At 39.3% G+C, this 19,598-nt stretch overlaps 1 long non-coding RNA gene across 1 annotated transcript in view; it reads right to left on the bottom strand.

Moving 5' to 3' along the window:
• The window catches only part of LOC144583225 (uncharacterized), a 58,639-nt gene that overhangs the window by 14,371 nt on the left and 24,670 nt on the right, over window positions 1-19,598 (bottom strand). Inside the window, exon 1 of the long non-coding RNA XR_013536894.1 lies at window positions 1,348-19,598. This exon is cut by the window's right edge and continues 24,670 nt beyond it. This is a non-coding gene — a long non-coding RNA (uncharacterized LOC144583225). The remainder of the gene's footprint in view (window positions 1-1,347) is intronic.

Raw genomic sequence — 19,598 nt, 5'->3', positions numbered from 1 at the left:
CCATTGATGTCCCATATAGTTAAGAAACAAGATTCCTGAAGAAATCCTTATTTTTTTATTTGCTCATTAGGAGTCAGTTTAGAAATTAAAAGGAAATCCATATCACATAATATCAACTAATTTTCGTTCCTACATTGAATTTCTTAAGATATGTGTTCTTCAGCAAACTTTCACGTTAAACTCCTGCTCAGTTTCCAATGACCAATGAGATCACAGGCTGAAACAAAGCTTAATAACTGCAAGATACATAGAACAGAAAATAATGTGCTATAATAAGCACATTTTTCATGTTGGATAATGCCATGACAACAAATATGAGAAATCTACAATCTAGTGTAATTTGAAAGGTTAAACCAGATGTGATGAGGAATATGTATTCCTTGTGCCTTACACATTTTCCCTTTCATAACAGAATTTCCTCAAAGCTACATGCTTCAGGAATCTGATTTGCTAATTAAACCTTTGTTTACCTTCCAGTGACCATGAACATATTGATTGATCTGACTCAAAGATAATCAATAGAATGTGTCTTAGCTTAGTCTGAGGCCAAAACTGCACACTGCAGAAAAACTAGTTGGAATTTTCAGTGGTACCTGTTGTACATAATACAAGCCCTACTGTGATTTTATAAATGGTGCCCAATCATCACTCAAACCTATTATTCACTCCATGGACAACCTTGATGTTATTTCTACTAGTTGCAAATGAAAGAGAGCACTCTAATTGTGACAGTAGAACTCCAACTGGCCATAAAAGCTGACATTTTAGTCTGAGGCTTGATCCCCAGTTGCTTTAATGTATACTAATGCATGTTAAAAGAGGGTATGTGTTGCGAGCGGGTCATGTCTGTTTGGAACTAGTCTGAAGCTGCTGATTATTGCATATTTGGAATTCTGGCCTTTGCCATTTTTGTCTAGAAACAGGATGCTGGCCTTCTCTATAGCTGTACTTGTGCCCTAGAACTCCCTGCCACAGGAGATCCAACATTCTCCTTCCTTGATGGGTGTCCATGATCTATCTTCCTTCCTTCCTTCCTTCCTTCCTTCCTTCCTTCCTTCCTTCCTTCCTTCCTTCCTTCCTTCCTATTTACTTACTTAAAAAGCTTTAAGCCCATAGTTAGGGCCTTCATAGCAGAAGATTTCAAATATCCATGGGGCATTGCATTTTATTCTTGTTGTCAGTCTTAACTGATTTTTAAATGATGTTTTAGTGATGAGCTGCTTGGATCTGGATTTATAATTTGATTTTATTAATACTATTGTTAAATCATTTTATTTTAGCTGTTATCAGTCATGGTTATTTTATGAAGTTGTGCTTTGAATCCAAATATGGTCATAACTTCCTTACCCTGTAGGGGTCTTTCTTATATGATCACATCACAGAAGCATTCATTGTGACCATTCTCTGACATAGAGACAGGTTTGCCTATAAATAGGGCAGGACCACCACTTGAAGTCTCAGGCTCCCCAAGGCAGATGATGCTCCCACTGCTACAAGCTTGAAAAAGAAAAGCAACATCAAATGGCAAGTTTCAAACGCAGCAGAAGCTGGAGCCTGACTCGTCAACGCCGTAGGCGGCGACGGAAGAGCCAAGCAAGTGGATCTGGAAGGAGGCGGAGAAGACGACACCATGGCAGGAGAAAAGGTACCAAACATTTACCATATGCAACATACATCTATGGGCATTTAGACCTCAGTCCTATACGTGTTTATCCATGCAGTTTGGGGAAGTCTTAAAGCTATGTACCTTCTAACAATTTACTGGAACTTGAGATTATATTAAGTAAAAGTATTGTTTGTTTTTTCCAGGCCGTAAGTCTCGTGGCCGGAGAAGACGGCGAAGGAGACATCATTAACCTCTTCCATCTCCATGGTGTTCTGTGCCCTTGATTTCAAATGCCATCAGCCTAACAGAAGCTTTGCTTAATAAAAGAAATGGAACAACTTTGAGAACATCTAACACAACTTCCTGAGATTCAAGGAGCCTGCAACCATTTGAACAATGTCACCTGTCAATAAAATGCTGAAATTTCATTCTTGTGCCTTTCTCTCATGCTTTCTTAGGTGAGAATAGTGGGTTTTCCAGATAACTGGTGGATAAATATTTAGGCTGCAGTGAAGGGCACTGGGATGAATGGCTGTTGGTGATCAATGAGTGGTATTGGCACTGGTAGCTCAGAAGAAACAAGGAAGCAGTGGAGAAATATCATGAAATATGGCTAAACACTGTTTAGGAATCTCTAGTTTGAAGTCTGTATTGGGCTGAAACTTTCAGTGAATTCCATGAGTCCCAGTCTTGTACATTGTACAGATCAGCAAAAAAAATACCTGCACATAATCTGAAAAGAATTGTAGAGATGATTAAATATAAAGAAAAAATGGAAAGCAATTGCTGATCAAAAGCACAATCCTACCCGGCTAAAATGACCAGATAGCCTAGATCAGTGGTTCCCAAACTTGAATAAGTGGATCTAGAGGGTAGCCAACAAAGAACTAAAGTGAATGAATGGAGACTAAGAAAGCATGAAACATGTTACATACTGAAAACCAAACTATTTTAGTCATGTAATCAAAGGTTAAGTACTGTAAATGACTATTCAGGGAAATACCTTATGAAAACTGGATGAATATTGTTACTGTTCAGAGCTCCTGCATCCGAAGTCTCTAACCATGACACCACCCAATATCCAGTAAGAGAAGGACCACAACAGGGAGAAGAATCTGTAGTTCAGTCCATCTGTTGAGATTTTATTTAATCTGATGCATCTTAATAATAGGTATCTTTTAATGAAAAACATGGGGTCAGTTTAAAGTTAGAAACTTGTTAGAAGACAAAAGGATGATTATGTTAACATTATGAAAAGTGGGAGTCAAGATTATTCCCTCATAATGATTCCCCCGAGCAAGCACTCAGAAGGCTGGATGACAACCATTTTATATTACTGTAATAATAGAAGCCTGTTTAGAAAATAACTTCTTGTGCTCTTGTTTTATTGGTCAAATTTTACACCACACAAATAGGATGGTGTCATCATCCCATAGTGGGAATATTTAATTTAAATTAACTGAAAGCTTCCAGCCTCCCCCATTAGGTTCCGAGGCTCTTTAGGGCTCTCTTTTGCCCCAAGGAATACTTTGGGAGCCTTAGGAGAGAAGGCTTTCATAGCAAAACAAACAACCCCCCTACAAAACCCCCCTACAAAACCCACATTATCACCAGTGGTCCCAGTCCCAACAGTGGTGATCCAGAAGAAATGTTAGCCAAGGCCATCCCAAGGCTCTCAAAGGCTTCCTTGGGACAAGCGGGAGTCAGTCCTAGGTAGCCTTGGAACCTGAAAGGGGATAATAGAAATCTTTCAAATAACTAAATTATTCCCATCAAGAGGATTCTGGGCACTGCCTCTAACAACTTAGAATGCAGAAAGTGTGCTTTGGAAAATCAAGTACTTTTCTTATAAAACTATTCTACAGTATCAGCCAACTGTGTAGACTACATGTGTTTGAATTATAAAGGTCACAACTAACAGTAGTGCACGTCTGATCCATGCCTGGCATGAGCACTCTTGGGATGTCATATTACTAGAAACTCAACATACTGACCTGAAAAATATCAAAGTGCAAAAAGCATGACAAAAGAATCCTTCATAATTTTATACTCTCTTTGTAGTCTTTGAGGATTTGTATTTTATTACCTTTTATGTTAATGTCTGTCTCTAGCCTACCAAAAAATATACCACTGATATGTGAGCCATGTTCCTGTCAACACAACTGCACAGCCCTCTCTCTGCTTCAGCTGGAAACACAAATGAGTACAGCTGGGTGCCAGAAAAAGGATGAGGTTTTGACAATGGAAGCATCGAGAGAAGCCAGCAGTCATTACTGTACCAAGACATTTTGCTTCCTGAAGCAGAGCCCAAATTCTACCCCTCCAAGTCTATCAATGGGCAACACTTCAATGTGTTTTTCCTGAATTGTGGGTGGGCCAGTTCTAAGAATTGCTGGGATAGGTTATAACCACAGTCATTAGGCTCATGATCAGTGTCCAGTGTGGAAACCAGGTCAACCACCAGCCAATTAGTCCTGAAGGTCAGTATTCACATAAGAATATAGTTCTGCTCATTTTGTCTGAATATCTGGCAGGCTTTTGATTAAACATAAAATTATTTGAGTCATCTTAATGCAGACAGAAATAGAAAAATGAAACTCCATCATGATTTGTCACTTCCATTGGGTTTTAAGAAAATTGTAGAAAACCCTTGGGATCCTAGGCTGATGTACCCATTTTTAAAAAATACAATATATTAACTGTACAATTACAAGAGATACAAAAGTTCTTCAGCCAACAAACTAAACCCCCATCTACCTAAAACAATGTTTTGGTGATTTGCAAATTGGTGTGGATTGCTGGTTAGAGAGCTGGACTGAGGATTTGCGAGAACCATCAAGTGCCCAATGAATGAGTCATGAAACTTGCTGAGTGACCTTGGGGCATTACATTTTTTCTGCAAAAGGAAGTCAACCTCACAGAGCTGTAAGGATAAAGTACTGAAGAGGAGAGTTGTGTATGCTACCATGAATAACACCAGGAAAGAAAGAAATGGATGAACAGATGGATGTACTGATGCACTTATTACTGCAAGTGTACTTCTTGTGAGTTGCCTTCAACAATGGTTCAGAATATGCAGCTTCCACACACTTGAGAAGGAAAGGCTACAGGAAAAATATTACTGCTCTTACGGCTGGTTTCTGCTGGCTGTAGAGATGCTTCTGGGTTAAAAACACTGGTGATTATCTTTAAAACCCAAGATAATCTGATACACTTCAAGAGTGTCTCCTTCTGTATGTTCCTCTCCATTCCCTCAGTTTGCACAGGAGCTGCTATTTTGTGTCTTGCTTATTACAGTGACAAAGACATCAGTATACGGAATTTCCAGTTCCACATTTTGGCACGCTTCAGATGGTTTCCTGATCTACTGGTCTCTTCTGCTCATATTTGGACAATGCATCAAAACATTTCCCTTTTTGGAAAATATCTGATGCTGGCAGTAAGTAATTAGACTATAGTTTTAAACTTTTTCATCCTGTAGTTGTCTTTCAGGTAATGCAAGTGGCTATTCTAAGAAAAGTTGTGAGTTTAGCCTAATATTTTAAATCACTAGCAATATTCAGGCAATGTATGTGCATACTCCACAAGCAAGTAGGGAAGCATGCTAGTCCCACATTTCTCCATCACTACTTGAAACAGACAAAAGTAACTGTCTGGAAAGAAAGAGGCTGCCATATTTATGTACACTGTAAACTGCCCCCCCTCCCCGGTTTATGTGTAGAACCTACATGGGACATAGAACACAGAACTCGCCCCACTTCTAACTGTCATGTGTTGAAAGCAAGGATGGGGGAGCTAAACTCAACTCTTATCATGTGTATTGTATACATGCCGTATCAGGTTGGAAACATGTATGCACTTTTTAATGAATGCCATGCCGTCAGCTTAGTGGGAGCTATGAGGACAGAAAGTGCATAAAGCTTCCTGTATTTACAAACCCATTGTTTTTAAAATGGCTTATCTTATCAAGGTGATAACATGCTGACCTCATCAGGGAAGACGTTTCTGCCACTCAACAGCAACAGAGGTGATACTTCTATTAGGCCACTTTAAAAATCACAAATAAATGCCAGCTTTTGGGCCCTAGAGACCTTTATCATGCTGGGCACTACTCATTAATGGATGGTGCACACACAAAAAAATGCAAACGTTCCAAAATCCATGGCTCATTGTTTATGCCAGGTAACAAAACTCAAGCCAGCAGTGCTGGTTTTAAATTTAATCTCTAGCAATTTTGATTGAATTGCCCCCAAATCACCAGGCAGCATTCTGTGTATACAGATATACATGATATAGAAATTTTAACATAACTGCATTATAGCAGTGGATTTCATCAAGCCTCACTACAATTACTGTCATTTTTATCGGTTTTGAGGAGGAGGCAAGAAGTCTTCTTGCTGAGTGTTGCTGTGAATGATGTCATAATATTTCATTTATGATGTCACTGATTTCACAATAAAGCCTGTTACTTGCATACTGGTAGAAGAGTTTATATCTCATTGGTGCCACCACTGGTGTCTGGTAAGTTTTATGAAATGACAGCTTATTAAAATATAGGAAAGCTTTAAAAGATACCTGAGGATCAAGATAGGCAAGATTCTATGAGAATCTATAGTCATATAACTTAAAATGTTACTAGTTTTTATTTGAAAGCAACCATCTGTATGTTTTCATTGTGAGCTAGATAACTGCTTGTGGAAGGGAGATTTATATCAGGAGAATATCCCAATGGAAATTCTGCAGGGTCAACCCTAATGTGACTCTTCCTCTGAGATTGCTGGTCTTCACTATAAAGTAGGAAAGCCAACCAGTGATCTCCCAGTGTGGTCCTAACTTATTGTGTTTTTCTGCTATTCTGAACATGCAAAAATGCAAAGAAGCTCTTTAATATCAGAAGTAAATAGGTGTGGGAGGGAATTACAAGGCATAAGAGGGAATCCATATAATATTACTTCCATTTTACTTATGTTTATGTCTATGATGTATTGTAATTCTAATATTGTAAAAGTATATTGTTGTGTGTTTATTTGAACTGTATAGAATAACATCAACCATCGTAACAGATGATGACCAACTGAATACTTTGTTCTACCTGACACTGAAAACTTAAAAACGAATGATGGTGCGGCAAGTACGCCGGTACAGCAGAAATGAGAGAGCACTTCGCCTGAGGCGATTAAGAAGAAGGAGGAAAAGTGCTAGAAGACTCAATAGGAGGCAGAAGAGAGGTTTTTTAAAAAATTATTAATCGGATTATTGCAAAAGGCCCCCGAACAGTACAATCTTATGCACTTTTGATCAAGAATAAGGCCCATTTGGTTCCCATGTTCATATGTACAGGATTGCAAAGGAGAAATGCTGACAACAAATCATTCAGAGAAAAAACCTAAGGAGCATTATTTAAAAATAAGAAGCATCTTTTAGCCATTATGCACACAGCTGTATGCAGTTAGGATATTAATCATTATATCTAGACAACAGTATATTTATTGCTCACTGAAAGTATCAGGGAAGTCAATCTTTACTTAAATTTTGTTCTCTTCAGTAAAAACAATTATATTATAGCATCTTAGAGACAAATACATTTTGGAAGTGTGGCATAAGCAATCATAGACTGCAACACACTTTAATGGACAGCAAACTTGAGTTCCTTAACCTGAATTCAACTCAAGAAAGTATAGGCTGCATGACAAATTCCCCTTAAAAAACATGTTTCTCATAATCTAGTCTTGCTTATGTACAAGAGCAAAAATTTTGGACCCTTCTGGGAATTCTGAACTCTTTGTCTTGCTGGAATTTGTTATTCCCCTCACCTACATGAACCCTAAAATAGCACTGCTATAAAAACCTTGCAAAGAAAAAGCATACACATATCATGTGATTTCAAGTCTTCTGTAGACATCTCACTGTGCAAGTATCCTAAGAAAAAAAGAGATCTAGGTTTGGAGAAGTTGGCACAAGCCGGGGGAAAGGGGCATTTCCAGAAACACATGTCCTTCATGGATCTCTCTGTATTTGGTGGGGGCCCTCTGTATCCCTCCTGATGGGGCTGCACAGAAATCCCCATCTTTCTTTACCACCGGGTCTGTTGATTAGGCTGATGGGACTTGTAGTCCAACAGCATCTAGAAGGCCACAAGTGACCCACCTCTGTCATAAGCTACCTGAAGGTTGGGAGCAGGAATGCTTATTTGGTTCAGGCCACAGAAGGTCCTTTGTTGGAGCTTCTTTCTGGTCACAAGTTGGTCAAAGTAAGATTTTCAGTGCTTGGTAAATCTCTGCTGAAAGGGACAGAATTATGAAATGAGCTTATAGTATGGTGATGGAGCAAGGGAAAGCAAGCCAAAACTTGAGGTTTCATTTCTTATCTTTATCTACATTTATTTTTTTCCTGTTGTTCCTTAATACAGGCAGACGCCAATCCCATTACCGCAGGAGCTCATTGTCACTCTAGCTACTTTCAATTCCTGAAGTAGGACAGCTGCGGCTCACATAAACAAATATGTTGGGAGATCAAGACCATGGCAGAGAAACATGATGCGTCAAGCAGCTGCAAGCATTAGTGCCAAGCAATAAACCATCTGAATACCGCTCAGACTGCTTTTTGTCTTCTTATAAATGATACTGTTGTGTGATTCTAGTTACTCTAGGGCTTGGATGGGGTTGGGGGGAGTAGACTACAGTTCCCAGAATTCCCCATGGCCACTGTGTATGGTGGCTGGTACATTCTGGGAACTGTAATTAAAACAAAAACAAAACAAAAAGTTTTTCAAGCTTGGATTATTGTAGGTGGGACTATTATCATAGATTTACCTACAGCAAGTCTGAAAAGGGTCTGTGATTTGACAAAGGAATACCCAGAGGTTTCAGAGGTCAGCCAAAAAGACAAAGTCTCAAGGAAGCAATGACAAAAGGTTTGGAATGATAAACTTTGGAATGCAGACACCACTCATCAGAATACTGTAGTTCCCATAGCCACACATCCCCAGGAGAATGAAGGTAAACTGTAGTAATATGCATTGTACAATTCTAGCATTTTAATCTTAATTTTCCATTCAAAACCAAGCCAGCCCAAACACTTATAACAATAAGGAAACTTGACAACAATAACAAATCCATATATAATCTCAGTATCATACAGCTGCTATGAAGATCCCAGGTGAAGTCAGAGTAAAACTTGGAAGTACAGTAGTTAGTTACAAGTCATGTTGTTACTTTAATGAGTTGAATATCTGAATAGCAAATGTGTGATGAAGACATATTTTAAAAACAACATAACAAGGAACATTTCTAACAGAGATCAAGAATTACATTATTGGTATGAGTAAAGTATCCAATTTATTTTCAAATATACTTTAAAAGGGCATGTTAAAGAGCTTTTAGAGGCATTTTGAGAAGATTTTTTTCCAGGTGGTATGCCATTCTTTTATCAGTCCTCAGGTGTTTCTTTTTAAAAATAACTTGCAAAGTATTAATGCAATGAATAATTTCTTTAATATCACAATAAGAACAATTACGTCAAACACTACAGCAGATAACCAGTAACAGAAGAACCAATTACTAATAGAATAAAATCTTCTTTTCACTTTGTCTTGCTTTTGATGTCAAGGAACTGCAAAATTATTCTCCTCACTCCATGAGATATGAGAGTATTCTCAGGTATTCCTCATATGAAAACAGAACAAGGATGCAGATTCTGCACAAATTAAATTAAGCAAAATGGTAGAAAGAATGCTTTAAAGCAAATTATTTTTAATACAAATTATACAAAATGATAATGTGTTGTTGTTTTGTTGCATGGAATTTTAAGGATTAGAAACATTGGAGGGAGTTTTTCTATCTTAACCAACCAGTCCTTATGTACTTGATTTGTGTGTGTGTGTGTGTGTGTGTGTGTGTGTGTGTGTGTGTGTGTGTGTGTGTGTGTGTGTGTGTGTGTGTGTGTGTGTGTGTGTGTGTGTGTGTGTGTGTGTGTGTGTGTGTGTGTGAGAGAGAGAGAGAGAGAGAGAGAGAGAGTCTGTGTGTGTACATCTGTGCTCCTTTTAGTTTCAAAGACCCCTGAAGAAGAGTTTTATTGTATTTTACATAGCACAAAAAGGATCCAGGTTATTTCATCTATGTCCCGAATTTCAAAAATAGCCCATGTCACTAAGGGGGAAAATGATTTTTCATAAATAATGGAAATTATTAATTATTGTACTTAATTCATTGCTATCTGATACTTGGACTGAGGTATCTATCCACAGAGATCTGTTCTACAAAAGGTTGCTGCAGAAGATCAGGTGCGCAGAGTGCCATCATCTTCAACTTTGACAATATCTGTTATCTTTTACAAACAGAAGCCACAGCAATTGGTGGTATACAGTCATTTGTCAAGATTCCACCTTCTATCAGATTCCTTCATCAACCTAATATGATCTTGGTGGAGGACTTCTATGACATCACTTTTTTTCTGAAACCTATGTTTGAGCTTATGGATCGGTTTGAACATGTTTTTATGTGTAATCTGGTGAGAAAGGCCAGGCTACCTATAAACATGTTTGAACCTGCTTATGGGTTAAAATGTAGGTTGCAGAGAAAGTGTGGAATGTCATAGAAATCATCCTAAATTAAGCTCCACAAGTGTCTTTTGTATTTCCCAGTCCATGGACTGGGGCCACATAGCAAATGATGCCTGAATGGTCAGCTTTCTATAGTCTGTGAGCCATGATTCTAGGGAGCTGCATAAACTGGAAAGACTGAATATCCAGCATGGCTAGGTGCAGAAATCCAGCATCTGAATAATAGACAACAGTGAATGATTACTAATAATAGTTGAAAAATAGAAAGGAGTAGGGGAATTCTTTCTCATTTGGACCAATGCTGGCACTTCAGTGCCATAAAGCAGGGTAGCAAACCTGGGACAATTCAGATGTTGTTGGATTCCCAGCCCCCTTCACCTAGGCAATCCCAACAAGAACAAATGATGGTCAGAAATAATGGGCTATGAGTTTCCTATTCTTGTCATGAGGTGATACTTTTGGCCTTTATTATGGCAATAATTGCCGCTGTGGCTCTTGATCAAGCAAGTTGGAAGGAAGGAAGGCTGTGTGAATAAAACAAATTATTGAGTAGACAATAGATTCCTTCATCCCAGTTAGTGATTCTCCCATGTGGAAATGTTCTATCAGATTTTTGCCTCCGGTAAGAATCCCAAGGCACTGGCCAGTTTAAACACAGCCAAGAGAAATGTTGACTTGAAAACAATAAACCAAGGATTGTGACAAGCATTCATCAGTTTTCCCACCACCACCTACATGTCAATGACTATATATGGTCATGTCTCAGCAGACAAAGGGCCCCTGTAACAGTATGCCACTGTTACAAATTTTATAAAAGGAGGAGAGCAGGCATAACGACTGCAGAAACTCACAGAACATCTGGGTGTGGACAGTCTGGCTGCCCAAGCCAAGAGAGGATGCCTCTGCTCCTGGGATCTTGAAACGAGCAAAGAAGATGGCAAGGCACAGATCCTGCAAGGACTCTGACCGGAAGGTGCCTCCCAGCAGGAGGAATAAAAAATGCAGGGTCGTCTATGACATGCCACTAAAGAAAAAGAAAGGTGAACTATTCCCCCTATGTGCTTTTTTATGCTGGGTGGGGGTATCTTATGCTTGGCAAAGAATCCAGGCAGGAGCCCATTCTGTTTTAATAAGGACAAAGGAATTCTGCCATACCATTCCAATGATATTATACTCAGTATATTGTGTCTACTATTATGTTTTGAACAGGGTATGTACGTGTCTGTGCCACATACTACTACTGGAGAGGAGGGAAAAAGTAATTTCCAGGGATTTCTCCTGCTTGGAAATTCTATCTTTGACATCACACAATCACCTCCAGGCATCTTCTATGACAAGGAAGCTCGGCAAATAAGACATCAATGAGCTGAGAGAAGATGGCAAGATCCAGGAGCTCTCCTATTACAGCAGCAATGGCTCAACCTCTCTGACTGTTAATAAACTCATATAAAAAAGCATTTGTCTGTGTTTTATGTAAATACACACATACAAACACATTGCATTCTGATGACACCCTAAATATTTCATTCTTTGAGCTCTGATACGTCACAGTGCATTTAACTGAGCCATTAAATGCAATAGTGACACGCTTCAAAGGAAAACTCAGAAGAATCAACTTGTGTAAACAAGGAAGGCCATATGAACACATTTCCCCAGATGAGTCATTTTAGAAGAACAAGAATGAAAGAAAAATAGACACTTGTAATTATTTCATAACCTATTGCATAAGAATATAATCATCTAGAGATCTGAGTCCTCATTGCTAGATGTTCATGTAAGAAACCTTTGGGTGGTATTAAGAGCTGCTGAAAAACACAAGCTGAGAGACAAAAGGACTGAATGGGAACCTCATCATAAGCAGCACTCCTTAGGACACTGGCAGTAAACTGCGGGACAAATATGTTAAGCAGTTGTTCCCAAAGTGCTATTATTAAAAGTTTTTATCCTGCCTTTCTCCTTAAAAAGAACCCAAGGCATGTTATATCAGAAGACAATATTTAAAAGCTACAAATATTAAGTATACAAATATTACAAAAGAAACAAAAATACCACACTAAAACTAAACAAAATGAGCACCAAAACCACAAAGCAACAAGGCAGAACAATTCATTTATAAACCTCTGTCACGACAGCAAAGATGGTGCCAACCTGGCCTCCAATGGGAGGGAGCTCCAGAGTCTGAGAGTGGTGGCAGAGAAGGCCGTCTCCTACATCCCCACCTAACATACCTGTGAAGGTGGAGGGACCAAGAGAAAGGCATTCTTTCATGATCTTTACACCCAGGCAGGCTCATAAAGGGAGACACCGTTCTTGAAATAGCTTGGACCCAAGCCATTTAGGGCTTTATAGATTAAAATCAGCTATTAGGACTTGTGCTTATTTTTAAAATATAGCCTCATGTGTCTCTTTCCACATATGCCAATGTTGTCCCTATCTTCAAAAAGGGCAAAAAAGAGGAACCTGGGAACGACAGGCCAATCAACCTGACGTCAATCCCAAGCAAAATTCTGAAACAGATTATAAAGCAGTCATTGTGCAAGCACCTAGAAAACAATATAGTAATAACTAGAAGCCAACACAGATTTGTCAAGAATAAATCCTGCCAAACTAATTTGATCTCATTTTTGGATCAGGTAACTTCCCTGATAGACAGAGGGAATGCTGTAGACGTAGTACATCTTGACTTCAGCAAAGCTTTTGACAAAGTGCCCCATGATATCCTGATTAGCAAGCTAACTAGGTGCAGGCTAGATAGATCAAGGATCAGGTGGATACACAATTTGCTACAGAATCATACTCAGAGGGTAAGGATTAATGGGAGGAGGTAACTAGTGGGGTACCCCACAGCTAAGTCCTGGGCCCGATGCTCTTCAATAGACTTGGATGAGGGAATGCATGGAATGCTTCTCAAATTTGCAGATAATACCAAATTGGGCGGAATAGCAAATACCCTAGAAGACAGAAACAAAATTCAAAATGGCTTTGATAGGATGGAACACTGGGCTGAATGCAACAGAATGAAATTCAACAGGGATAAGTGCAAAGTACTGCACCTCAGAAAAAGAAACCAATTGCACAGTTACAAGACAGGGGACATCTGGCTCAGCAAAACTACAAGCAAGACGGACCTTGGAATTGTCGTAGATCACAAGCTAAATATGAGCCAACGGTGTGATGTGGCTACAAAGAAGGCAAATGCTATTTTAGGCTGCATTAACAGAATTATAGTTTCCAAATCACAGAAGGTACTACTTCCTCTCTATTCAGCATTGGTTAGGCCTCACCTTGAGTAATTGTGTCTAGTTCTGGACACCACACTTCAAGAAGGATGCTAATAAATTGGAACAAATTCAGAGGAGGGCAACAAGGATGATCAGGAGACTGGAAACCAAGCCCTGTGAGGAAAGACAGAAAGAATTGGGCATGTTTAGCCTTGAGAAAAGAAGGCTGAGGGGTGATATGATAGCACTTTTCAAATATCTTAAAGGCTGTCATACACAGGAGGGGCAAGATCTGTTCTCAATCATCCCAGAGTGCAGGAAACGCAACTATGGGCTCAAGTTAAAGGAAGCCAGATTTCGGTTGAATATCAGGAAAAGCTTCCTCACTGTTAGAGCAGTACGACAGTGGAACCAGTTACCTCAGGAGCTGGTGAGTGCTCCAACACTGGAGGCATTCAAGAAAAACTTAGATAATTACCTGGCAGATATCCTTTGATTGTATTCCTGCATTGAGCAGCGGGTTGGGCTTGATGGCCTTGCAGGCCCCTTCCAACTTCACTTTTCTATGATTCTATATGTGCCCAAATCTCTAGACCAGTGGCACCGTTTAGAGATTTGGGAACATAATATATATATTAGAGATTGTCCCACTTGCTACCTCTCAGTATGGCTTCCAACTCAGTGTCAGCTTAGCCCATTCGGCATGTCTCACTGTTTGGTCTTCAAAATCAGCTTGTGTGTCAAATATGCCACCCTCCAATTCGGCCAATCTGAACATCTCTGTTGCCCAAGTCTCCTTTTCTTCAAGAGACTGCTGCTCTTTCCACAGTCTTGGCCACAAGATGCAAAAAGTGGTTCCATGCAGATTCCACTGTCTTTACTTGTGTGACTCACTCCACTGTCATTTAATTTAAACATGATGATGGTATTGGGACTTGCTGAAGCAGCTTCAGGTAGACTGGTCTCTTTGTTCCACATATAGTCTTGGATATTTGCCTGGAGGATGATGCAATAATTGGTGAGGAATGTAGTTGGCATATTGGAGGCTGCCTTGCAGATGCTACAGAACCTGTTGAGGTTACAGTAGCTCACACCCCTGTTCTAAAAAATAGTCTCATGCTCAAGTTACACATTACAATGAAAATCTGTTTCTTTATGTCTTCCAATTTCTATTCTACTATTCCTCTGATGTGGTTAGAGTGGCTTCCATATAAATCCCAGGAATTCAGGCAAAGCCCCATCATAAGGGAAAGTAACTTTGGACAGCATACTCAGAGTGTTATGAATCAGCAAAAACCTAATCATTCTTTCATTTGTTATTATTACATTTTAGTGCCAAGAGGTGCTTGTGGGCTTTTTCAGCCCTATGGCAAAATAATGATTGGTGTGGGGAACCATGTACTGTACTTTGACTTGGGTGACTGAGGCAGCATTTGCCTCACTGCCAGAGGTAGAAAATGGCTGGGGCTAGAATTGTAGGTATCCCTCATCTGGACAGAAGAATGACATCTGACATCTTTACGCCATTTCTCTGCCTAGGTAGATGAAGGTAGCTGTATCTCAATTCACACAGAGACTCTTATACAAATCTCTTTGTATTTGATGTTTCATGGATAGCTCAGTGGTTTAGGTGTCTGGCTGCACAGCCAGAGATTGGGAGTTAGAATTCCCTCTTTACCTCCTTGACAGGGGTGGACTTTATGATCCATAGGACCCTTTCCAGCTCTGCAGTTCTAAGATGGAGGAGGAGGTAGCACCTGGACCTCTTAACACCTTTAATGAGAAAATTGGGCTAATTATTACCTTTCACTGAAGAGAGCTCATCATGACCATGGTAAGTGTGTGCTCCCTACATGTTTACATTTATCAGTGTATGCCTTTTTATATGCAGAGAATGACTAAGATACATGTGCCTAACTTCGGACTGTGTAGGAAGTACTATTGGCATCAAAGGAGATTGTATGCTCAGGATACATTTAATTCCCTTTCCTTTCAAAGAAGCTCACCTAAAGTCCTCTATTCTATCCTCTTAATGTTTCTCAGTGTTAGCATGGGAAGACTGAGCCACATGTATCTGAAATTAAGCACTTTCCCCTATGCTCCATTTTATATTCTTTTTGTTATTGTTGACACCTGTTTCAGGATGGTTACTGGTCACTTCTCAGCAGCTTCTCTAAGTAAGACTGGAAAAGAAGCCTGGCTGAATCCTTGAAGAGTCACTGCTAATCAATATTGGGTTAGATGCACTAAGGCTCTGAGTTAGAGAAAGATAGAGTCTTACATTGCTAATCAGCATGAAATGTCAGCAATAAGTCAATAGTGGCGCCGGCCAAAGGGTGTAACTAGTATGTGGCGCACAAAGGAAAGTTCAACAGTGAGAACATGGCATTCTGTCAGAGTTTCCATTGCAAAATATTTGTTAGGGGGTTTGTATATTGGCTTTAAAAATACTGGAACTGTGACTTCTTAATGTAAGATGCCTGGGGGTATTTGAAATTGGATAAAATTCATGACTTAATCTTGATTTTTCTTTAGCCATATTGTGTACACATTAGGATGAAACTTAATTTTCTCAGATGTGTAAGAACTTTCTATGTTCATTTATCATTTACAAATTATTTATTTCTTTGTGTCAAATGAAATTACTGTTCAAAATTGTTGCTGTTTTTTTCTTTTACTGTGTTTTTGTTTTGGATGTTAAAACTAATTGCACAATATAATTTAATATATTAGTCGCTTTGTAAATCTCAGTCCAACAATAAATTCATTGTTGTTGTGGGTTTTTGGGGCTCTTTGGCTGTGTTCTGAAGGTTGTTCTTCCTAACGTTTCACCAGTCTCTGTGGCCGGCATCTGCAAAGGACAGAAGTCAGAACTCTGTCTGTGCTCTGGTGCAGTTTGTTTGGATAGTTGAGTATTTATAGCTGTGGGATCAGCTTTTGTCCTTTTCAGGAGATGGATGATTATGGTGATCAGCATGTTTTTTGTTGTGGGTGTATTGTTGTGATAAGGGGGAGAGATTATTTGTCACTGTGATTGATGGGTTTCATTAGCTGGTCTTTTGTGTGCAGTGATCACTGGTCCTTGAGGCTGGGTAGAGTTTGTTGACCTTTTGCAGGCTGTATTTTTCAGTGCTGGGTTTTAAATTTTCTTCTTTTTTGTTGAAGCTCTGTTGGTGTTTGTGGATTTCAATGGCTTCCCTGCGCAGTCTAACATAATGATTGCTGGTGTTGTCCAGTATTTCTGTGTTTTGAAATAGAAATTCATGTCCAGCTTGTTTTAGGGGATATTCAGCTACACTAGAGAAAGTGTTCTAGAGAAGTGAAATCTTGAATTGTTGTAAAGCCCACATTCTTCCTGACCAACAAACACAAATTGAGACTGGCAGGGAGGAGAGGGAGGGAGAGAACTTTTGTCTCATCCAGAGGGCATGAGCAAAAGATGACTCCACCCCTAGAGATGTTCGGAGAAACATCAATACTTTGTTGCTGCATTTGAAAGCTGAGCTCCACATTTGCCTGTTTGTCTCGGTATGGCTCTGAAACTCACCATTGCCATCTGAACTTGCAAGAGTTGACAGAGGTCCTGTCCTTTCCCCTAAGGCATTGATGATGTGATATTGATCTTGGTGGGGCACACTGGAAACAACTGATAGCCACCAGGGAGTGGGCTTGGTTTTGAATAATTTCATTCCTCTTTTTTTTTTTATAACACTTGGTCCCTAGATCCAGCCCCATAACAGCCCTGGACTTCTGGCCCCAACTTTCCAATTCCATCTCTATGGCTAAACCTGCCACTGTATCATAAATGTGGAGTTTCTCCAACTTTTTCCTTCTGAAAACATCTAGTCTCTCAGTGGGGAGCTGATGCACAAAAACTCAGGAAAAACTTTTTTAAAAAATGAGTTGAAATCACTATATGAGAAGTTTATAGTAATAGTCAAGAGGAAATGCACACACCTAAACTCTTGAATATACATCTTTAAAAAAATTAGGTGATCAGTTTTGAGATTTAGCATCAGCAAAAGTTCCTGAAAATAAAAGTTTAAAATGGAAAAGGAGGGAAGTGCTTTTCTAGGGGTTATTGAAAAACTCAACAGCAAAATTAAGTTAGATTATTACATTAAAAATGGATGTGACATTGAAAAAAGTTGGGCCAACACTACTATTATGTTGAGGGAGGCAGATGCTTCAGGAAGCTGTTCTGAGTTGTCATGAAAGAGCACTCAATTCTTAGTTATTCAATTTACTGTTATAGTATTTTTATTATCAGGGAGAGAAAGAATACTAACGGGATTTTCTTACCTTAGTTGCCAGAATAACATGCCTGCCTGTATTATGTGCTTTGACAGGGAAGAGGAGAATTTGCTGCCCTTCATATAATAATAATGAATTTTCAAATATTTTGCAGCCTAAGGTAAAGGGACAAATACTTCCCTCACACAACCAAATGAAGATACACTGGATAACCATGGAGCAAATAACTATAAATTCACTGCTATTTCATGACACTGAAATCTGCTATTTTGTTGTTGTTTAGACATTAAGTCGTGTCCGACTCTTCATGACCCCATGGACCAGAGCACGCCAGGCCCTACTGTCTTCCACTGCCTCTCGGAGTTTGGTCAAATTCATGTTGGTTGCTTCAATGACACTGTCTAACCATCTCGTCCTCTGTTGTCCCCTTCTCCTCTTGCCTTCACACTTTCCCAAAATCAGGGTCTTTTCCAGGGAGTCTCCTCTTCTCATGAGATGGCCAAAGTATTGGAGCCTCAGCACTCGGGGGTGATTTCCTTCAAAATAGATAGGTTTGTTCTCTTTGCAGACCAGGGGACTCTCAAGAGTCTCCTCCAGCACCATAATTCAAAAACATCAATTCTTCGATAGTCAGCCTTCTTTATGGTCCAGCTGTCACTTCCATACATCACTACTGGAAAAACCATAGCTTTGTCAGCAAGGTGGTGTCTCTGCTTTTTAAGATGCTGTCTAGGTTTGTCATCGCTTTCCTCCCAAGAAGCAGGTATCTTTTAATTTCATGGCTGCTGTCACCATCTGCAGTGATCATGGAGCCCAAGAAAGTAAAATCTGTCACTGCCTCCATATGTTTCCCTTCTATTTGGCAGGAGGTGATCCGACCAGTGGCCATGATCTTAGTTTTTTTTTTTTATGTTGAGCTTCAAACTATTTTTTGTGCTCTCCTCTTTCACCCTCATTAAGAGGTTCCTTAATTCCTCCTCACTTTCTGCCATCAGGGTGGTATCATCTGCATATTTGAGGCTGTTGATACTTCTTTCGGCAATCTTAATTGCAGTTTGGGATTCATCTAGTCCAGCCTTTCACATGATGTATTCTGCATATAAGTTAAATAAGCAGGGAGACAATATAAAGCCTTGTCGTACTCCTTTCCCAATTTTGAACCAATCAGTTGTTCAATATCCAGTTCTGACTGTTGCTTCCTGCTATTTAGGCACCTTAAATACTCTGTTTATTGGTACAGACCAGCAGTGGGCTATTTGTTGTTGCTCTTGTTACTTGGAATTGCTCAGCATCTCTGTTACTCTGCAATATATATTTTTTGAATGAAATTTCACATCCTTTTCAATTATACATGATCATAACTTGCCAAAATAATCAAAATGGAATGATTCAGATTGTTCACCTAAAATAGCTTTTCAGGAGGTTGAGGTGACTGAAGCAATTTAGGCCTGAAATTCAGCAAACTGGACTGGACTCAGCATTTGGCTCTCCTTTTCTCCTCATTTTATCAAGAACATATTCATAGTTTTCCCCTTTTGTCTCTTTGGTTGGCATATCCCACCCCTCTGTCCAGAATTTTTATTCAATTTTCTTACTTAAAACAAAACAGTTTGTCAGATGCCTTTGATATTTTATGCCTTAAACCCAGCTTCACTTAGACTTCTATGTTATCATGTTTAAATGCGTTTAGTTTCACTTATCAGGAGAGGTGGCTGACAGCTATAGGCATGCATACATTATTCATAAGAGCACGTACAAAAACTTGCACTGAATCAATATGAGGGTTCTAATAACTTGTAACCTTTCTGTTTGAGATGTTGGTCTATTCCAGCTTTAAAAGAGCTATTACTTTTCAATCTTTAACAATCTATGAGAAATGATATTATTGATCCTTTTCTCCCTCTTACTGCATAATTCATTTTAATCCATTGGCTGAATTAAATTCACTGAGTAGAGC

The sequence above is a fragment of the Pogona vitticeps genome, chromosome 5, assembly GCF_051106095.1.
Source record: "Pogona vitticeps strain Pit_001003342236 chromosome 5, PviZW2.1, whole genome shotgun sequence".
NCBI lineage: Eukaryota > Metazoa > Chordata > Lepidosauria > Squamata > Agamidae > Pogona > Pogona vitticeps.
The sequence above is the reverse complement of the archived record's forward strand: the minus strand, read 5'-3'. Positions and strand labels throughout refer to the sequence as shown.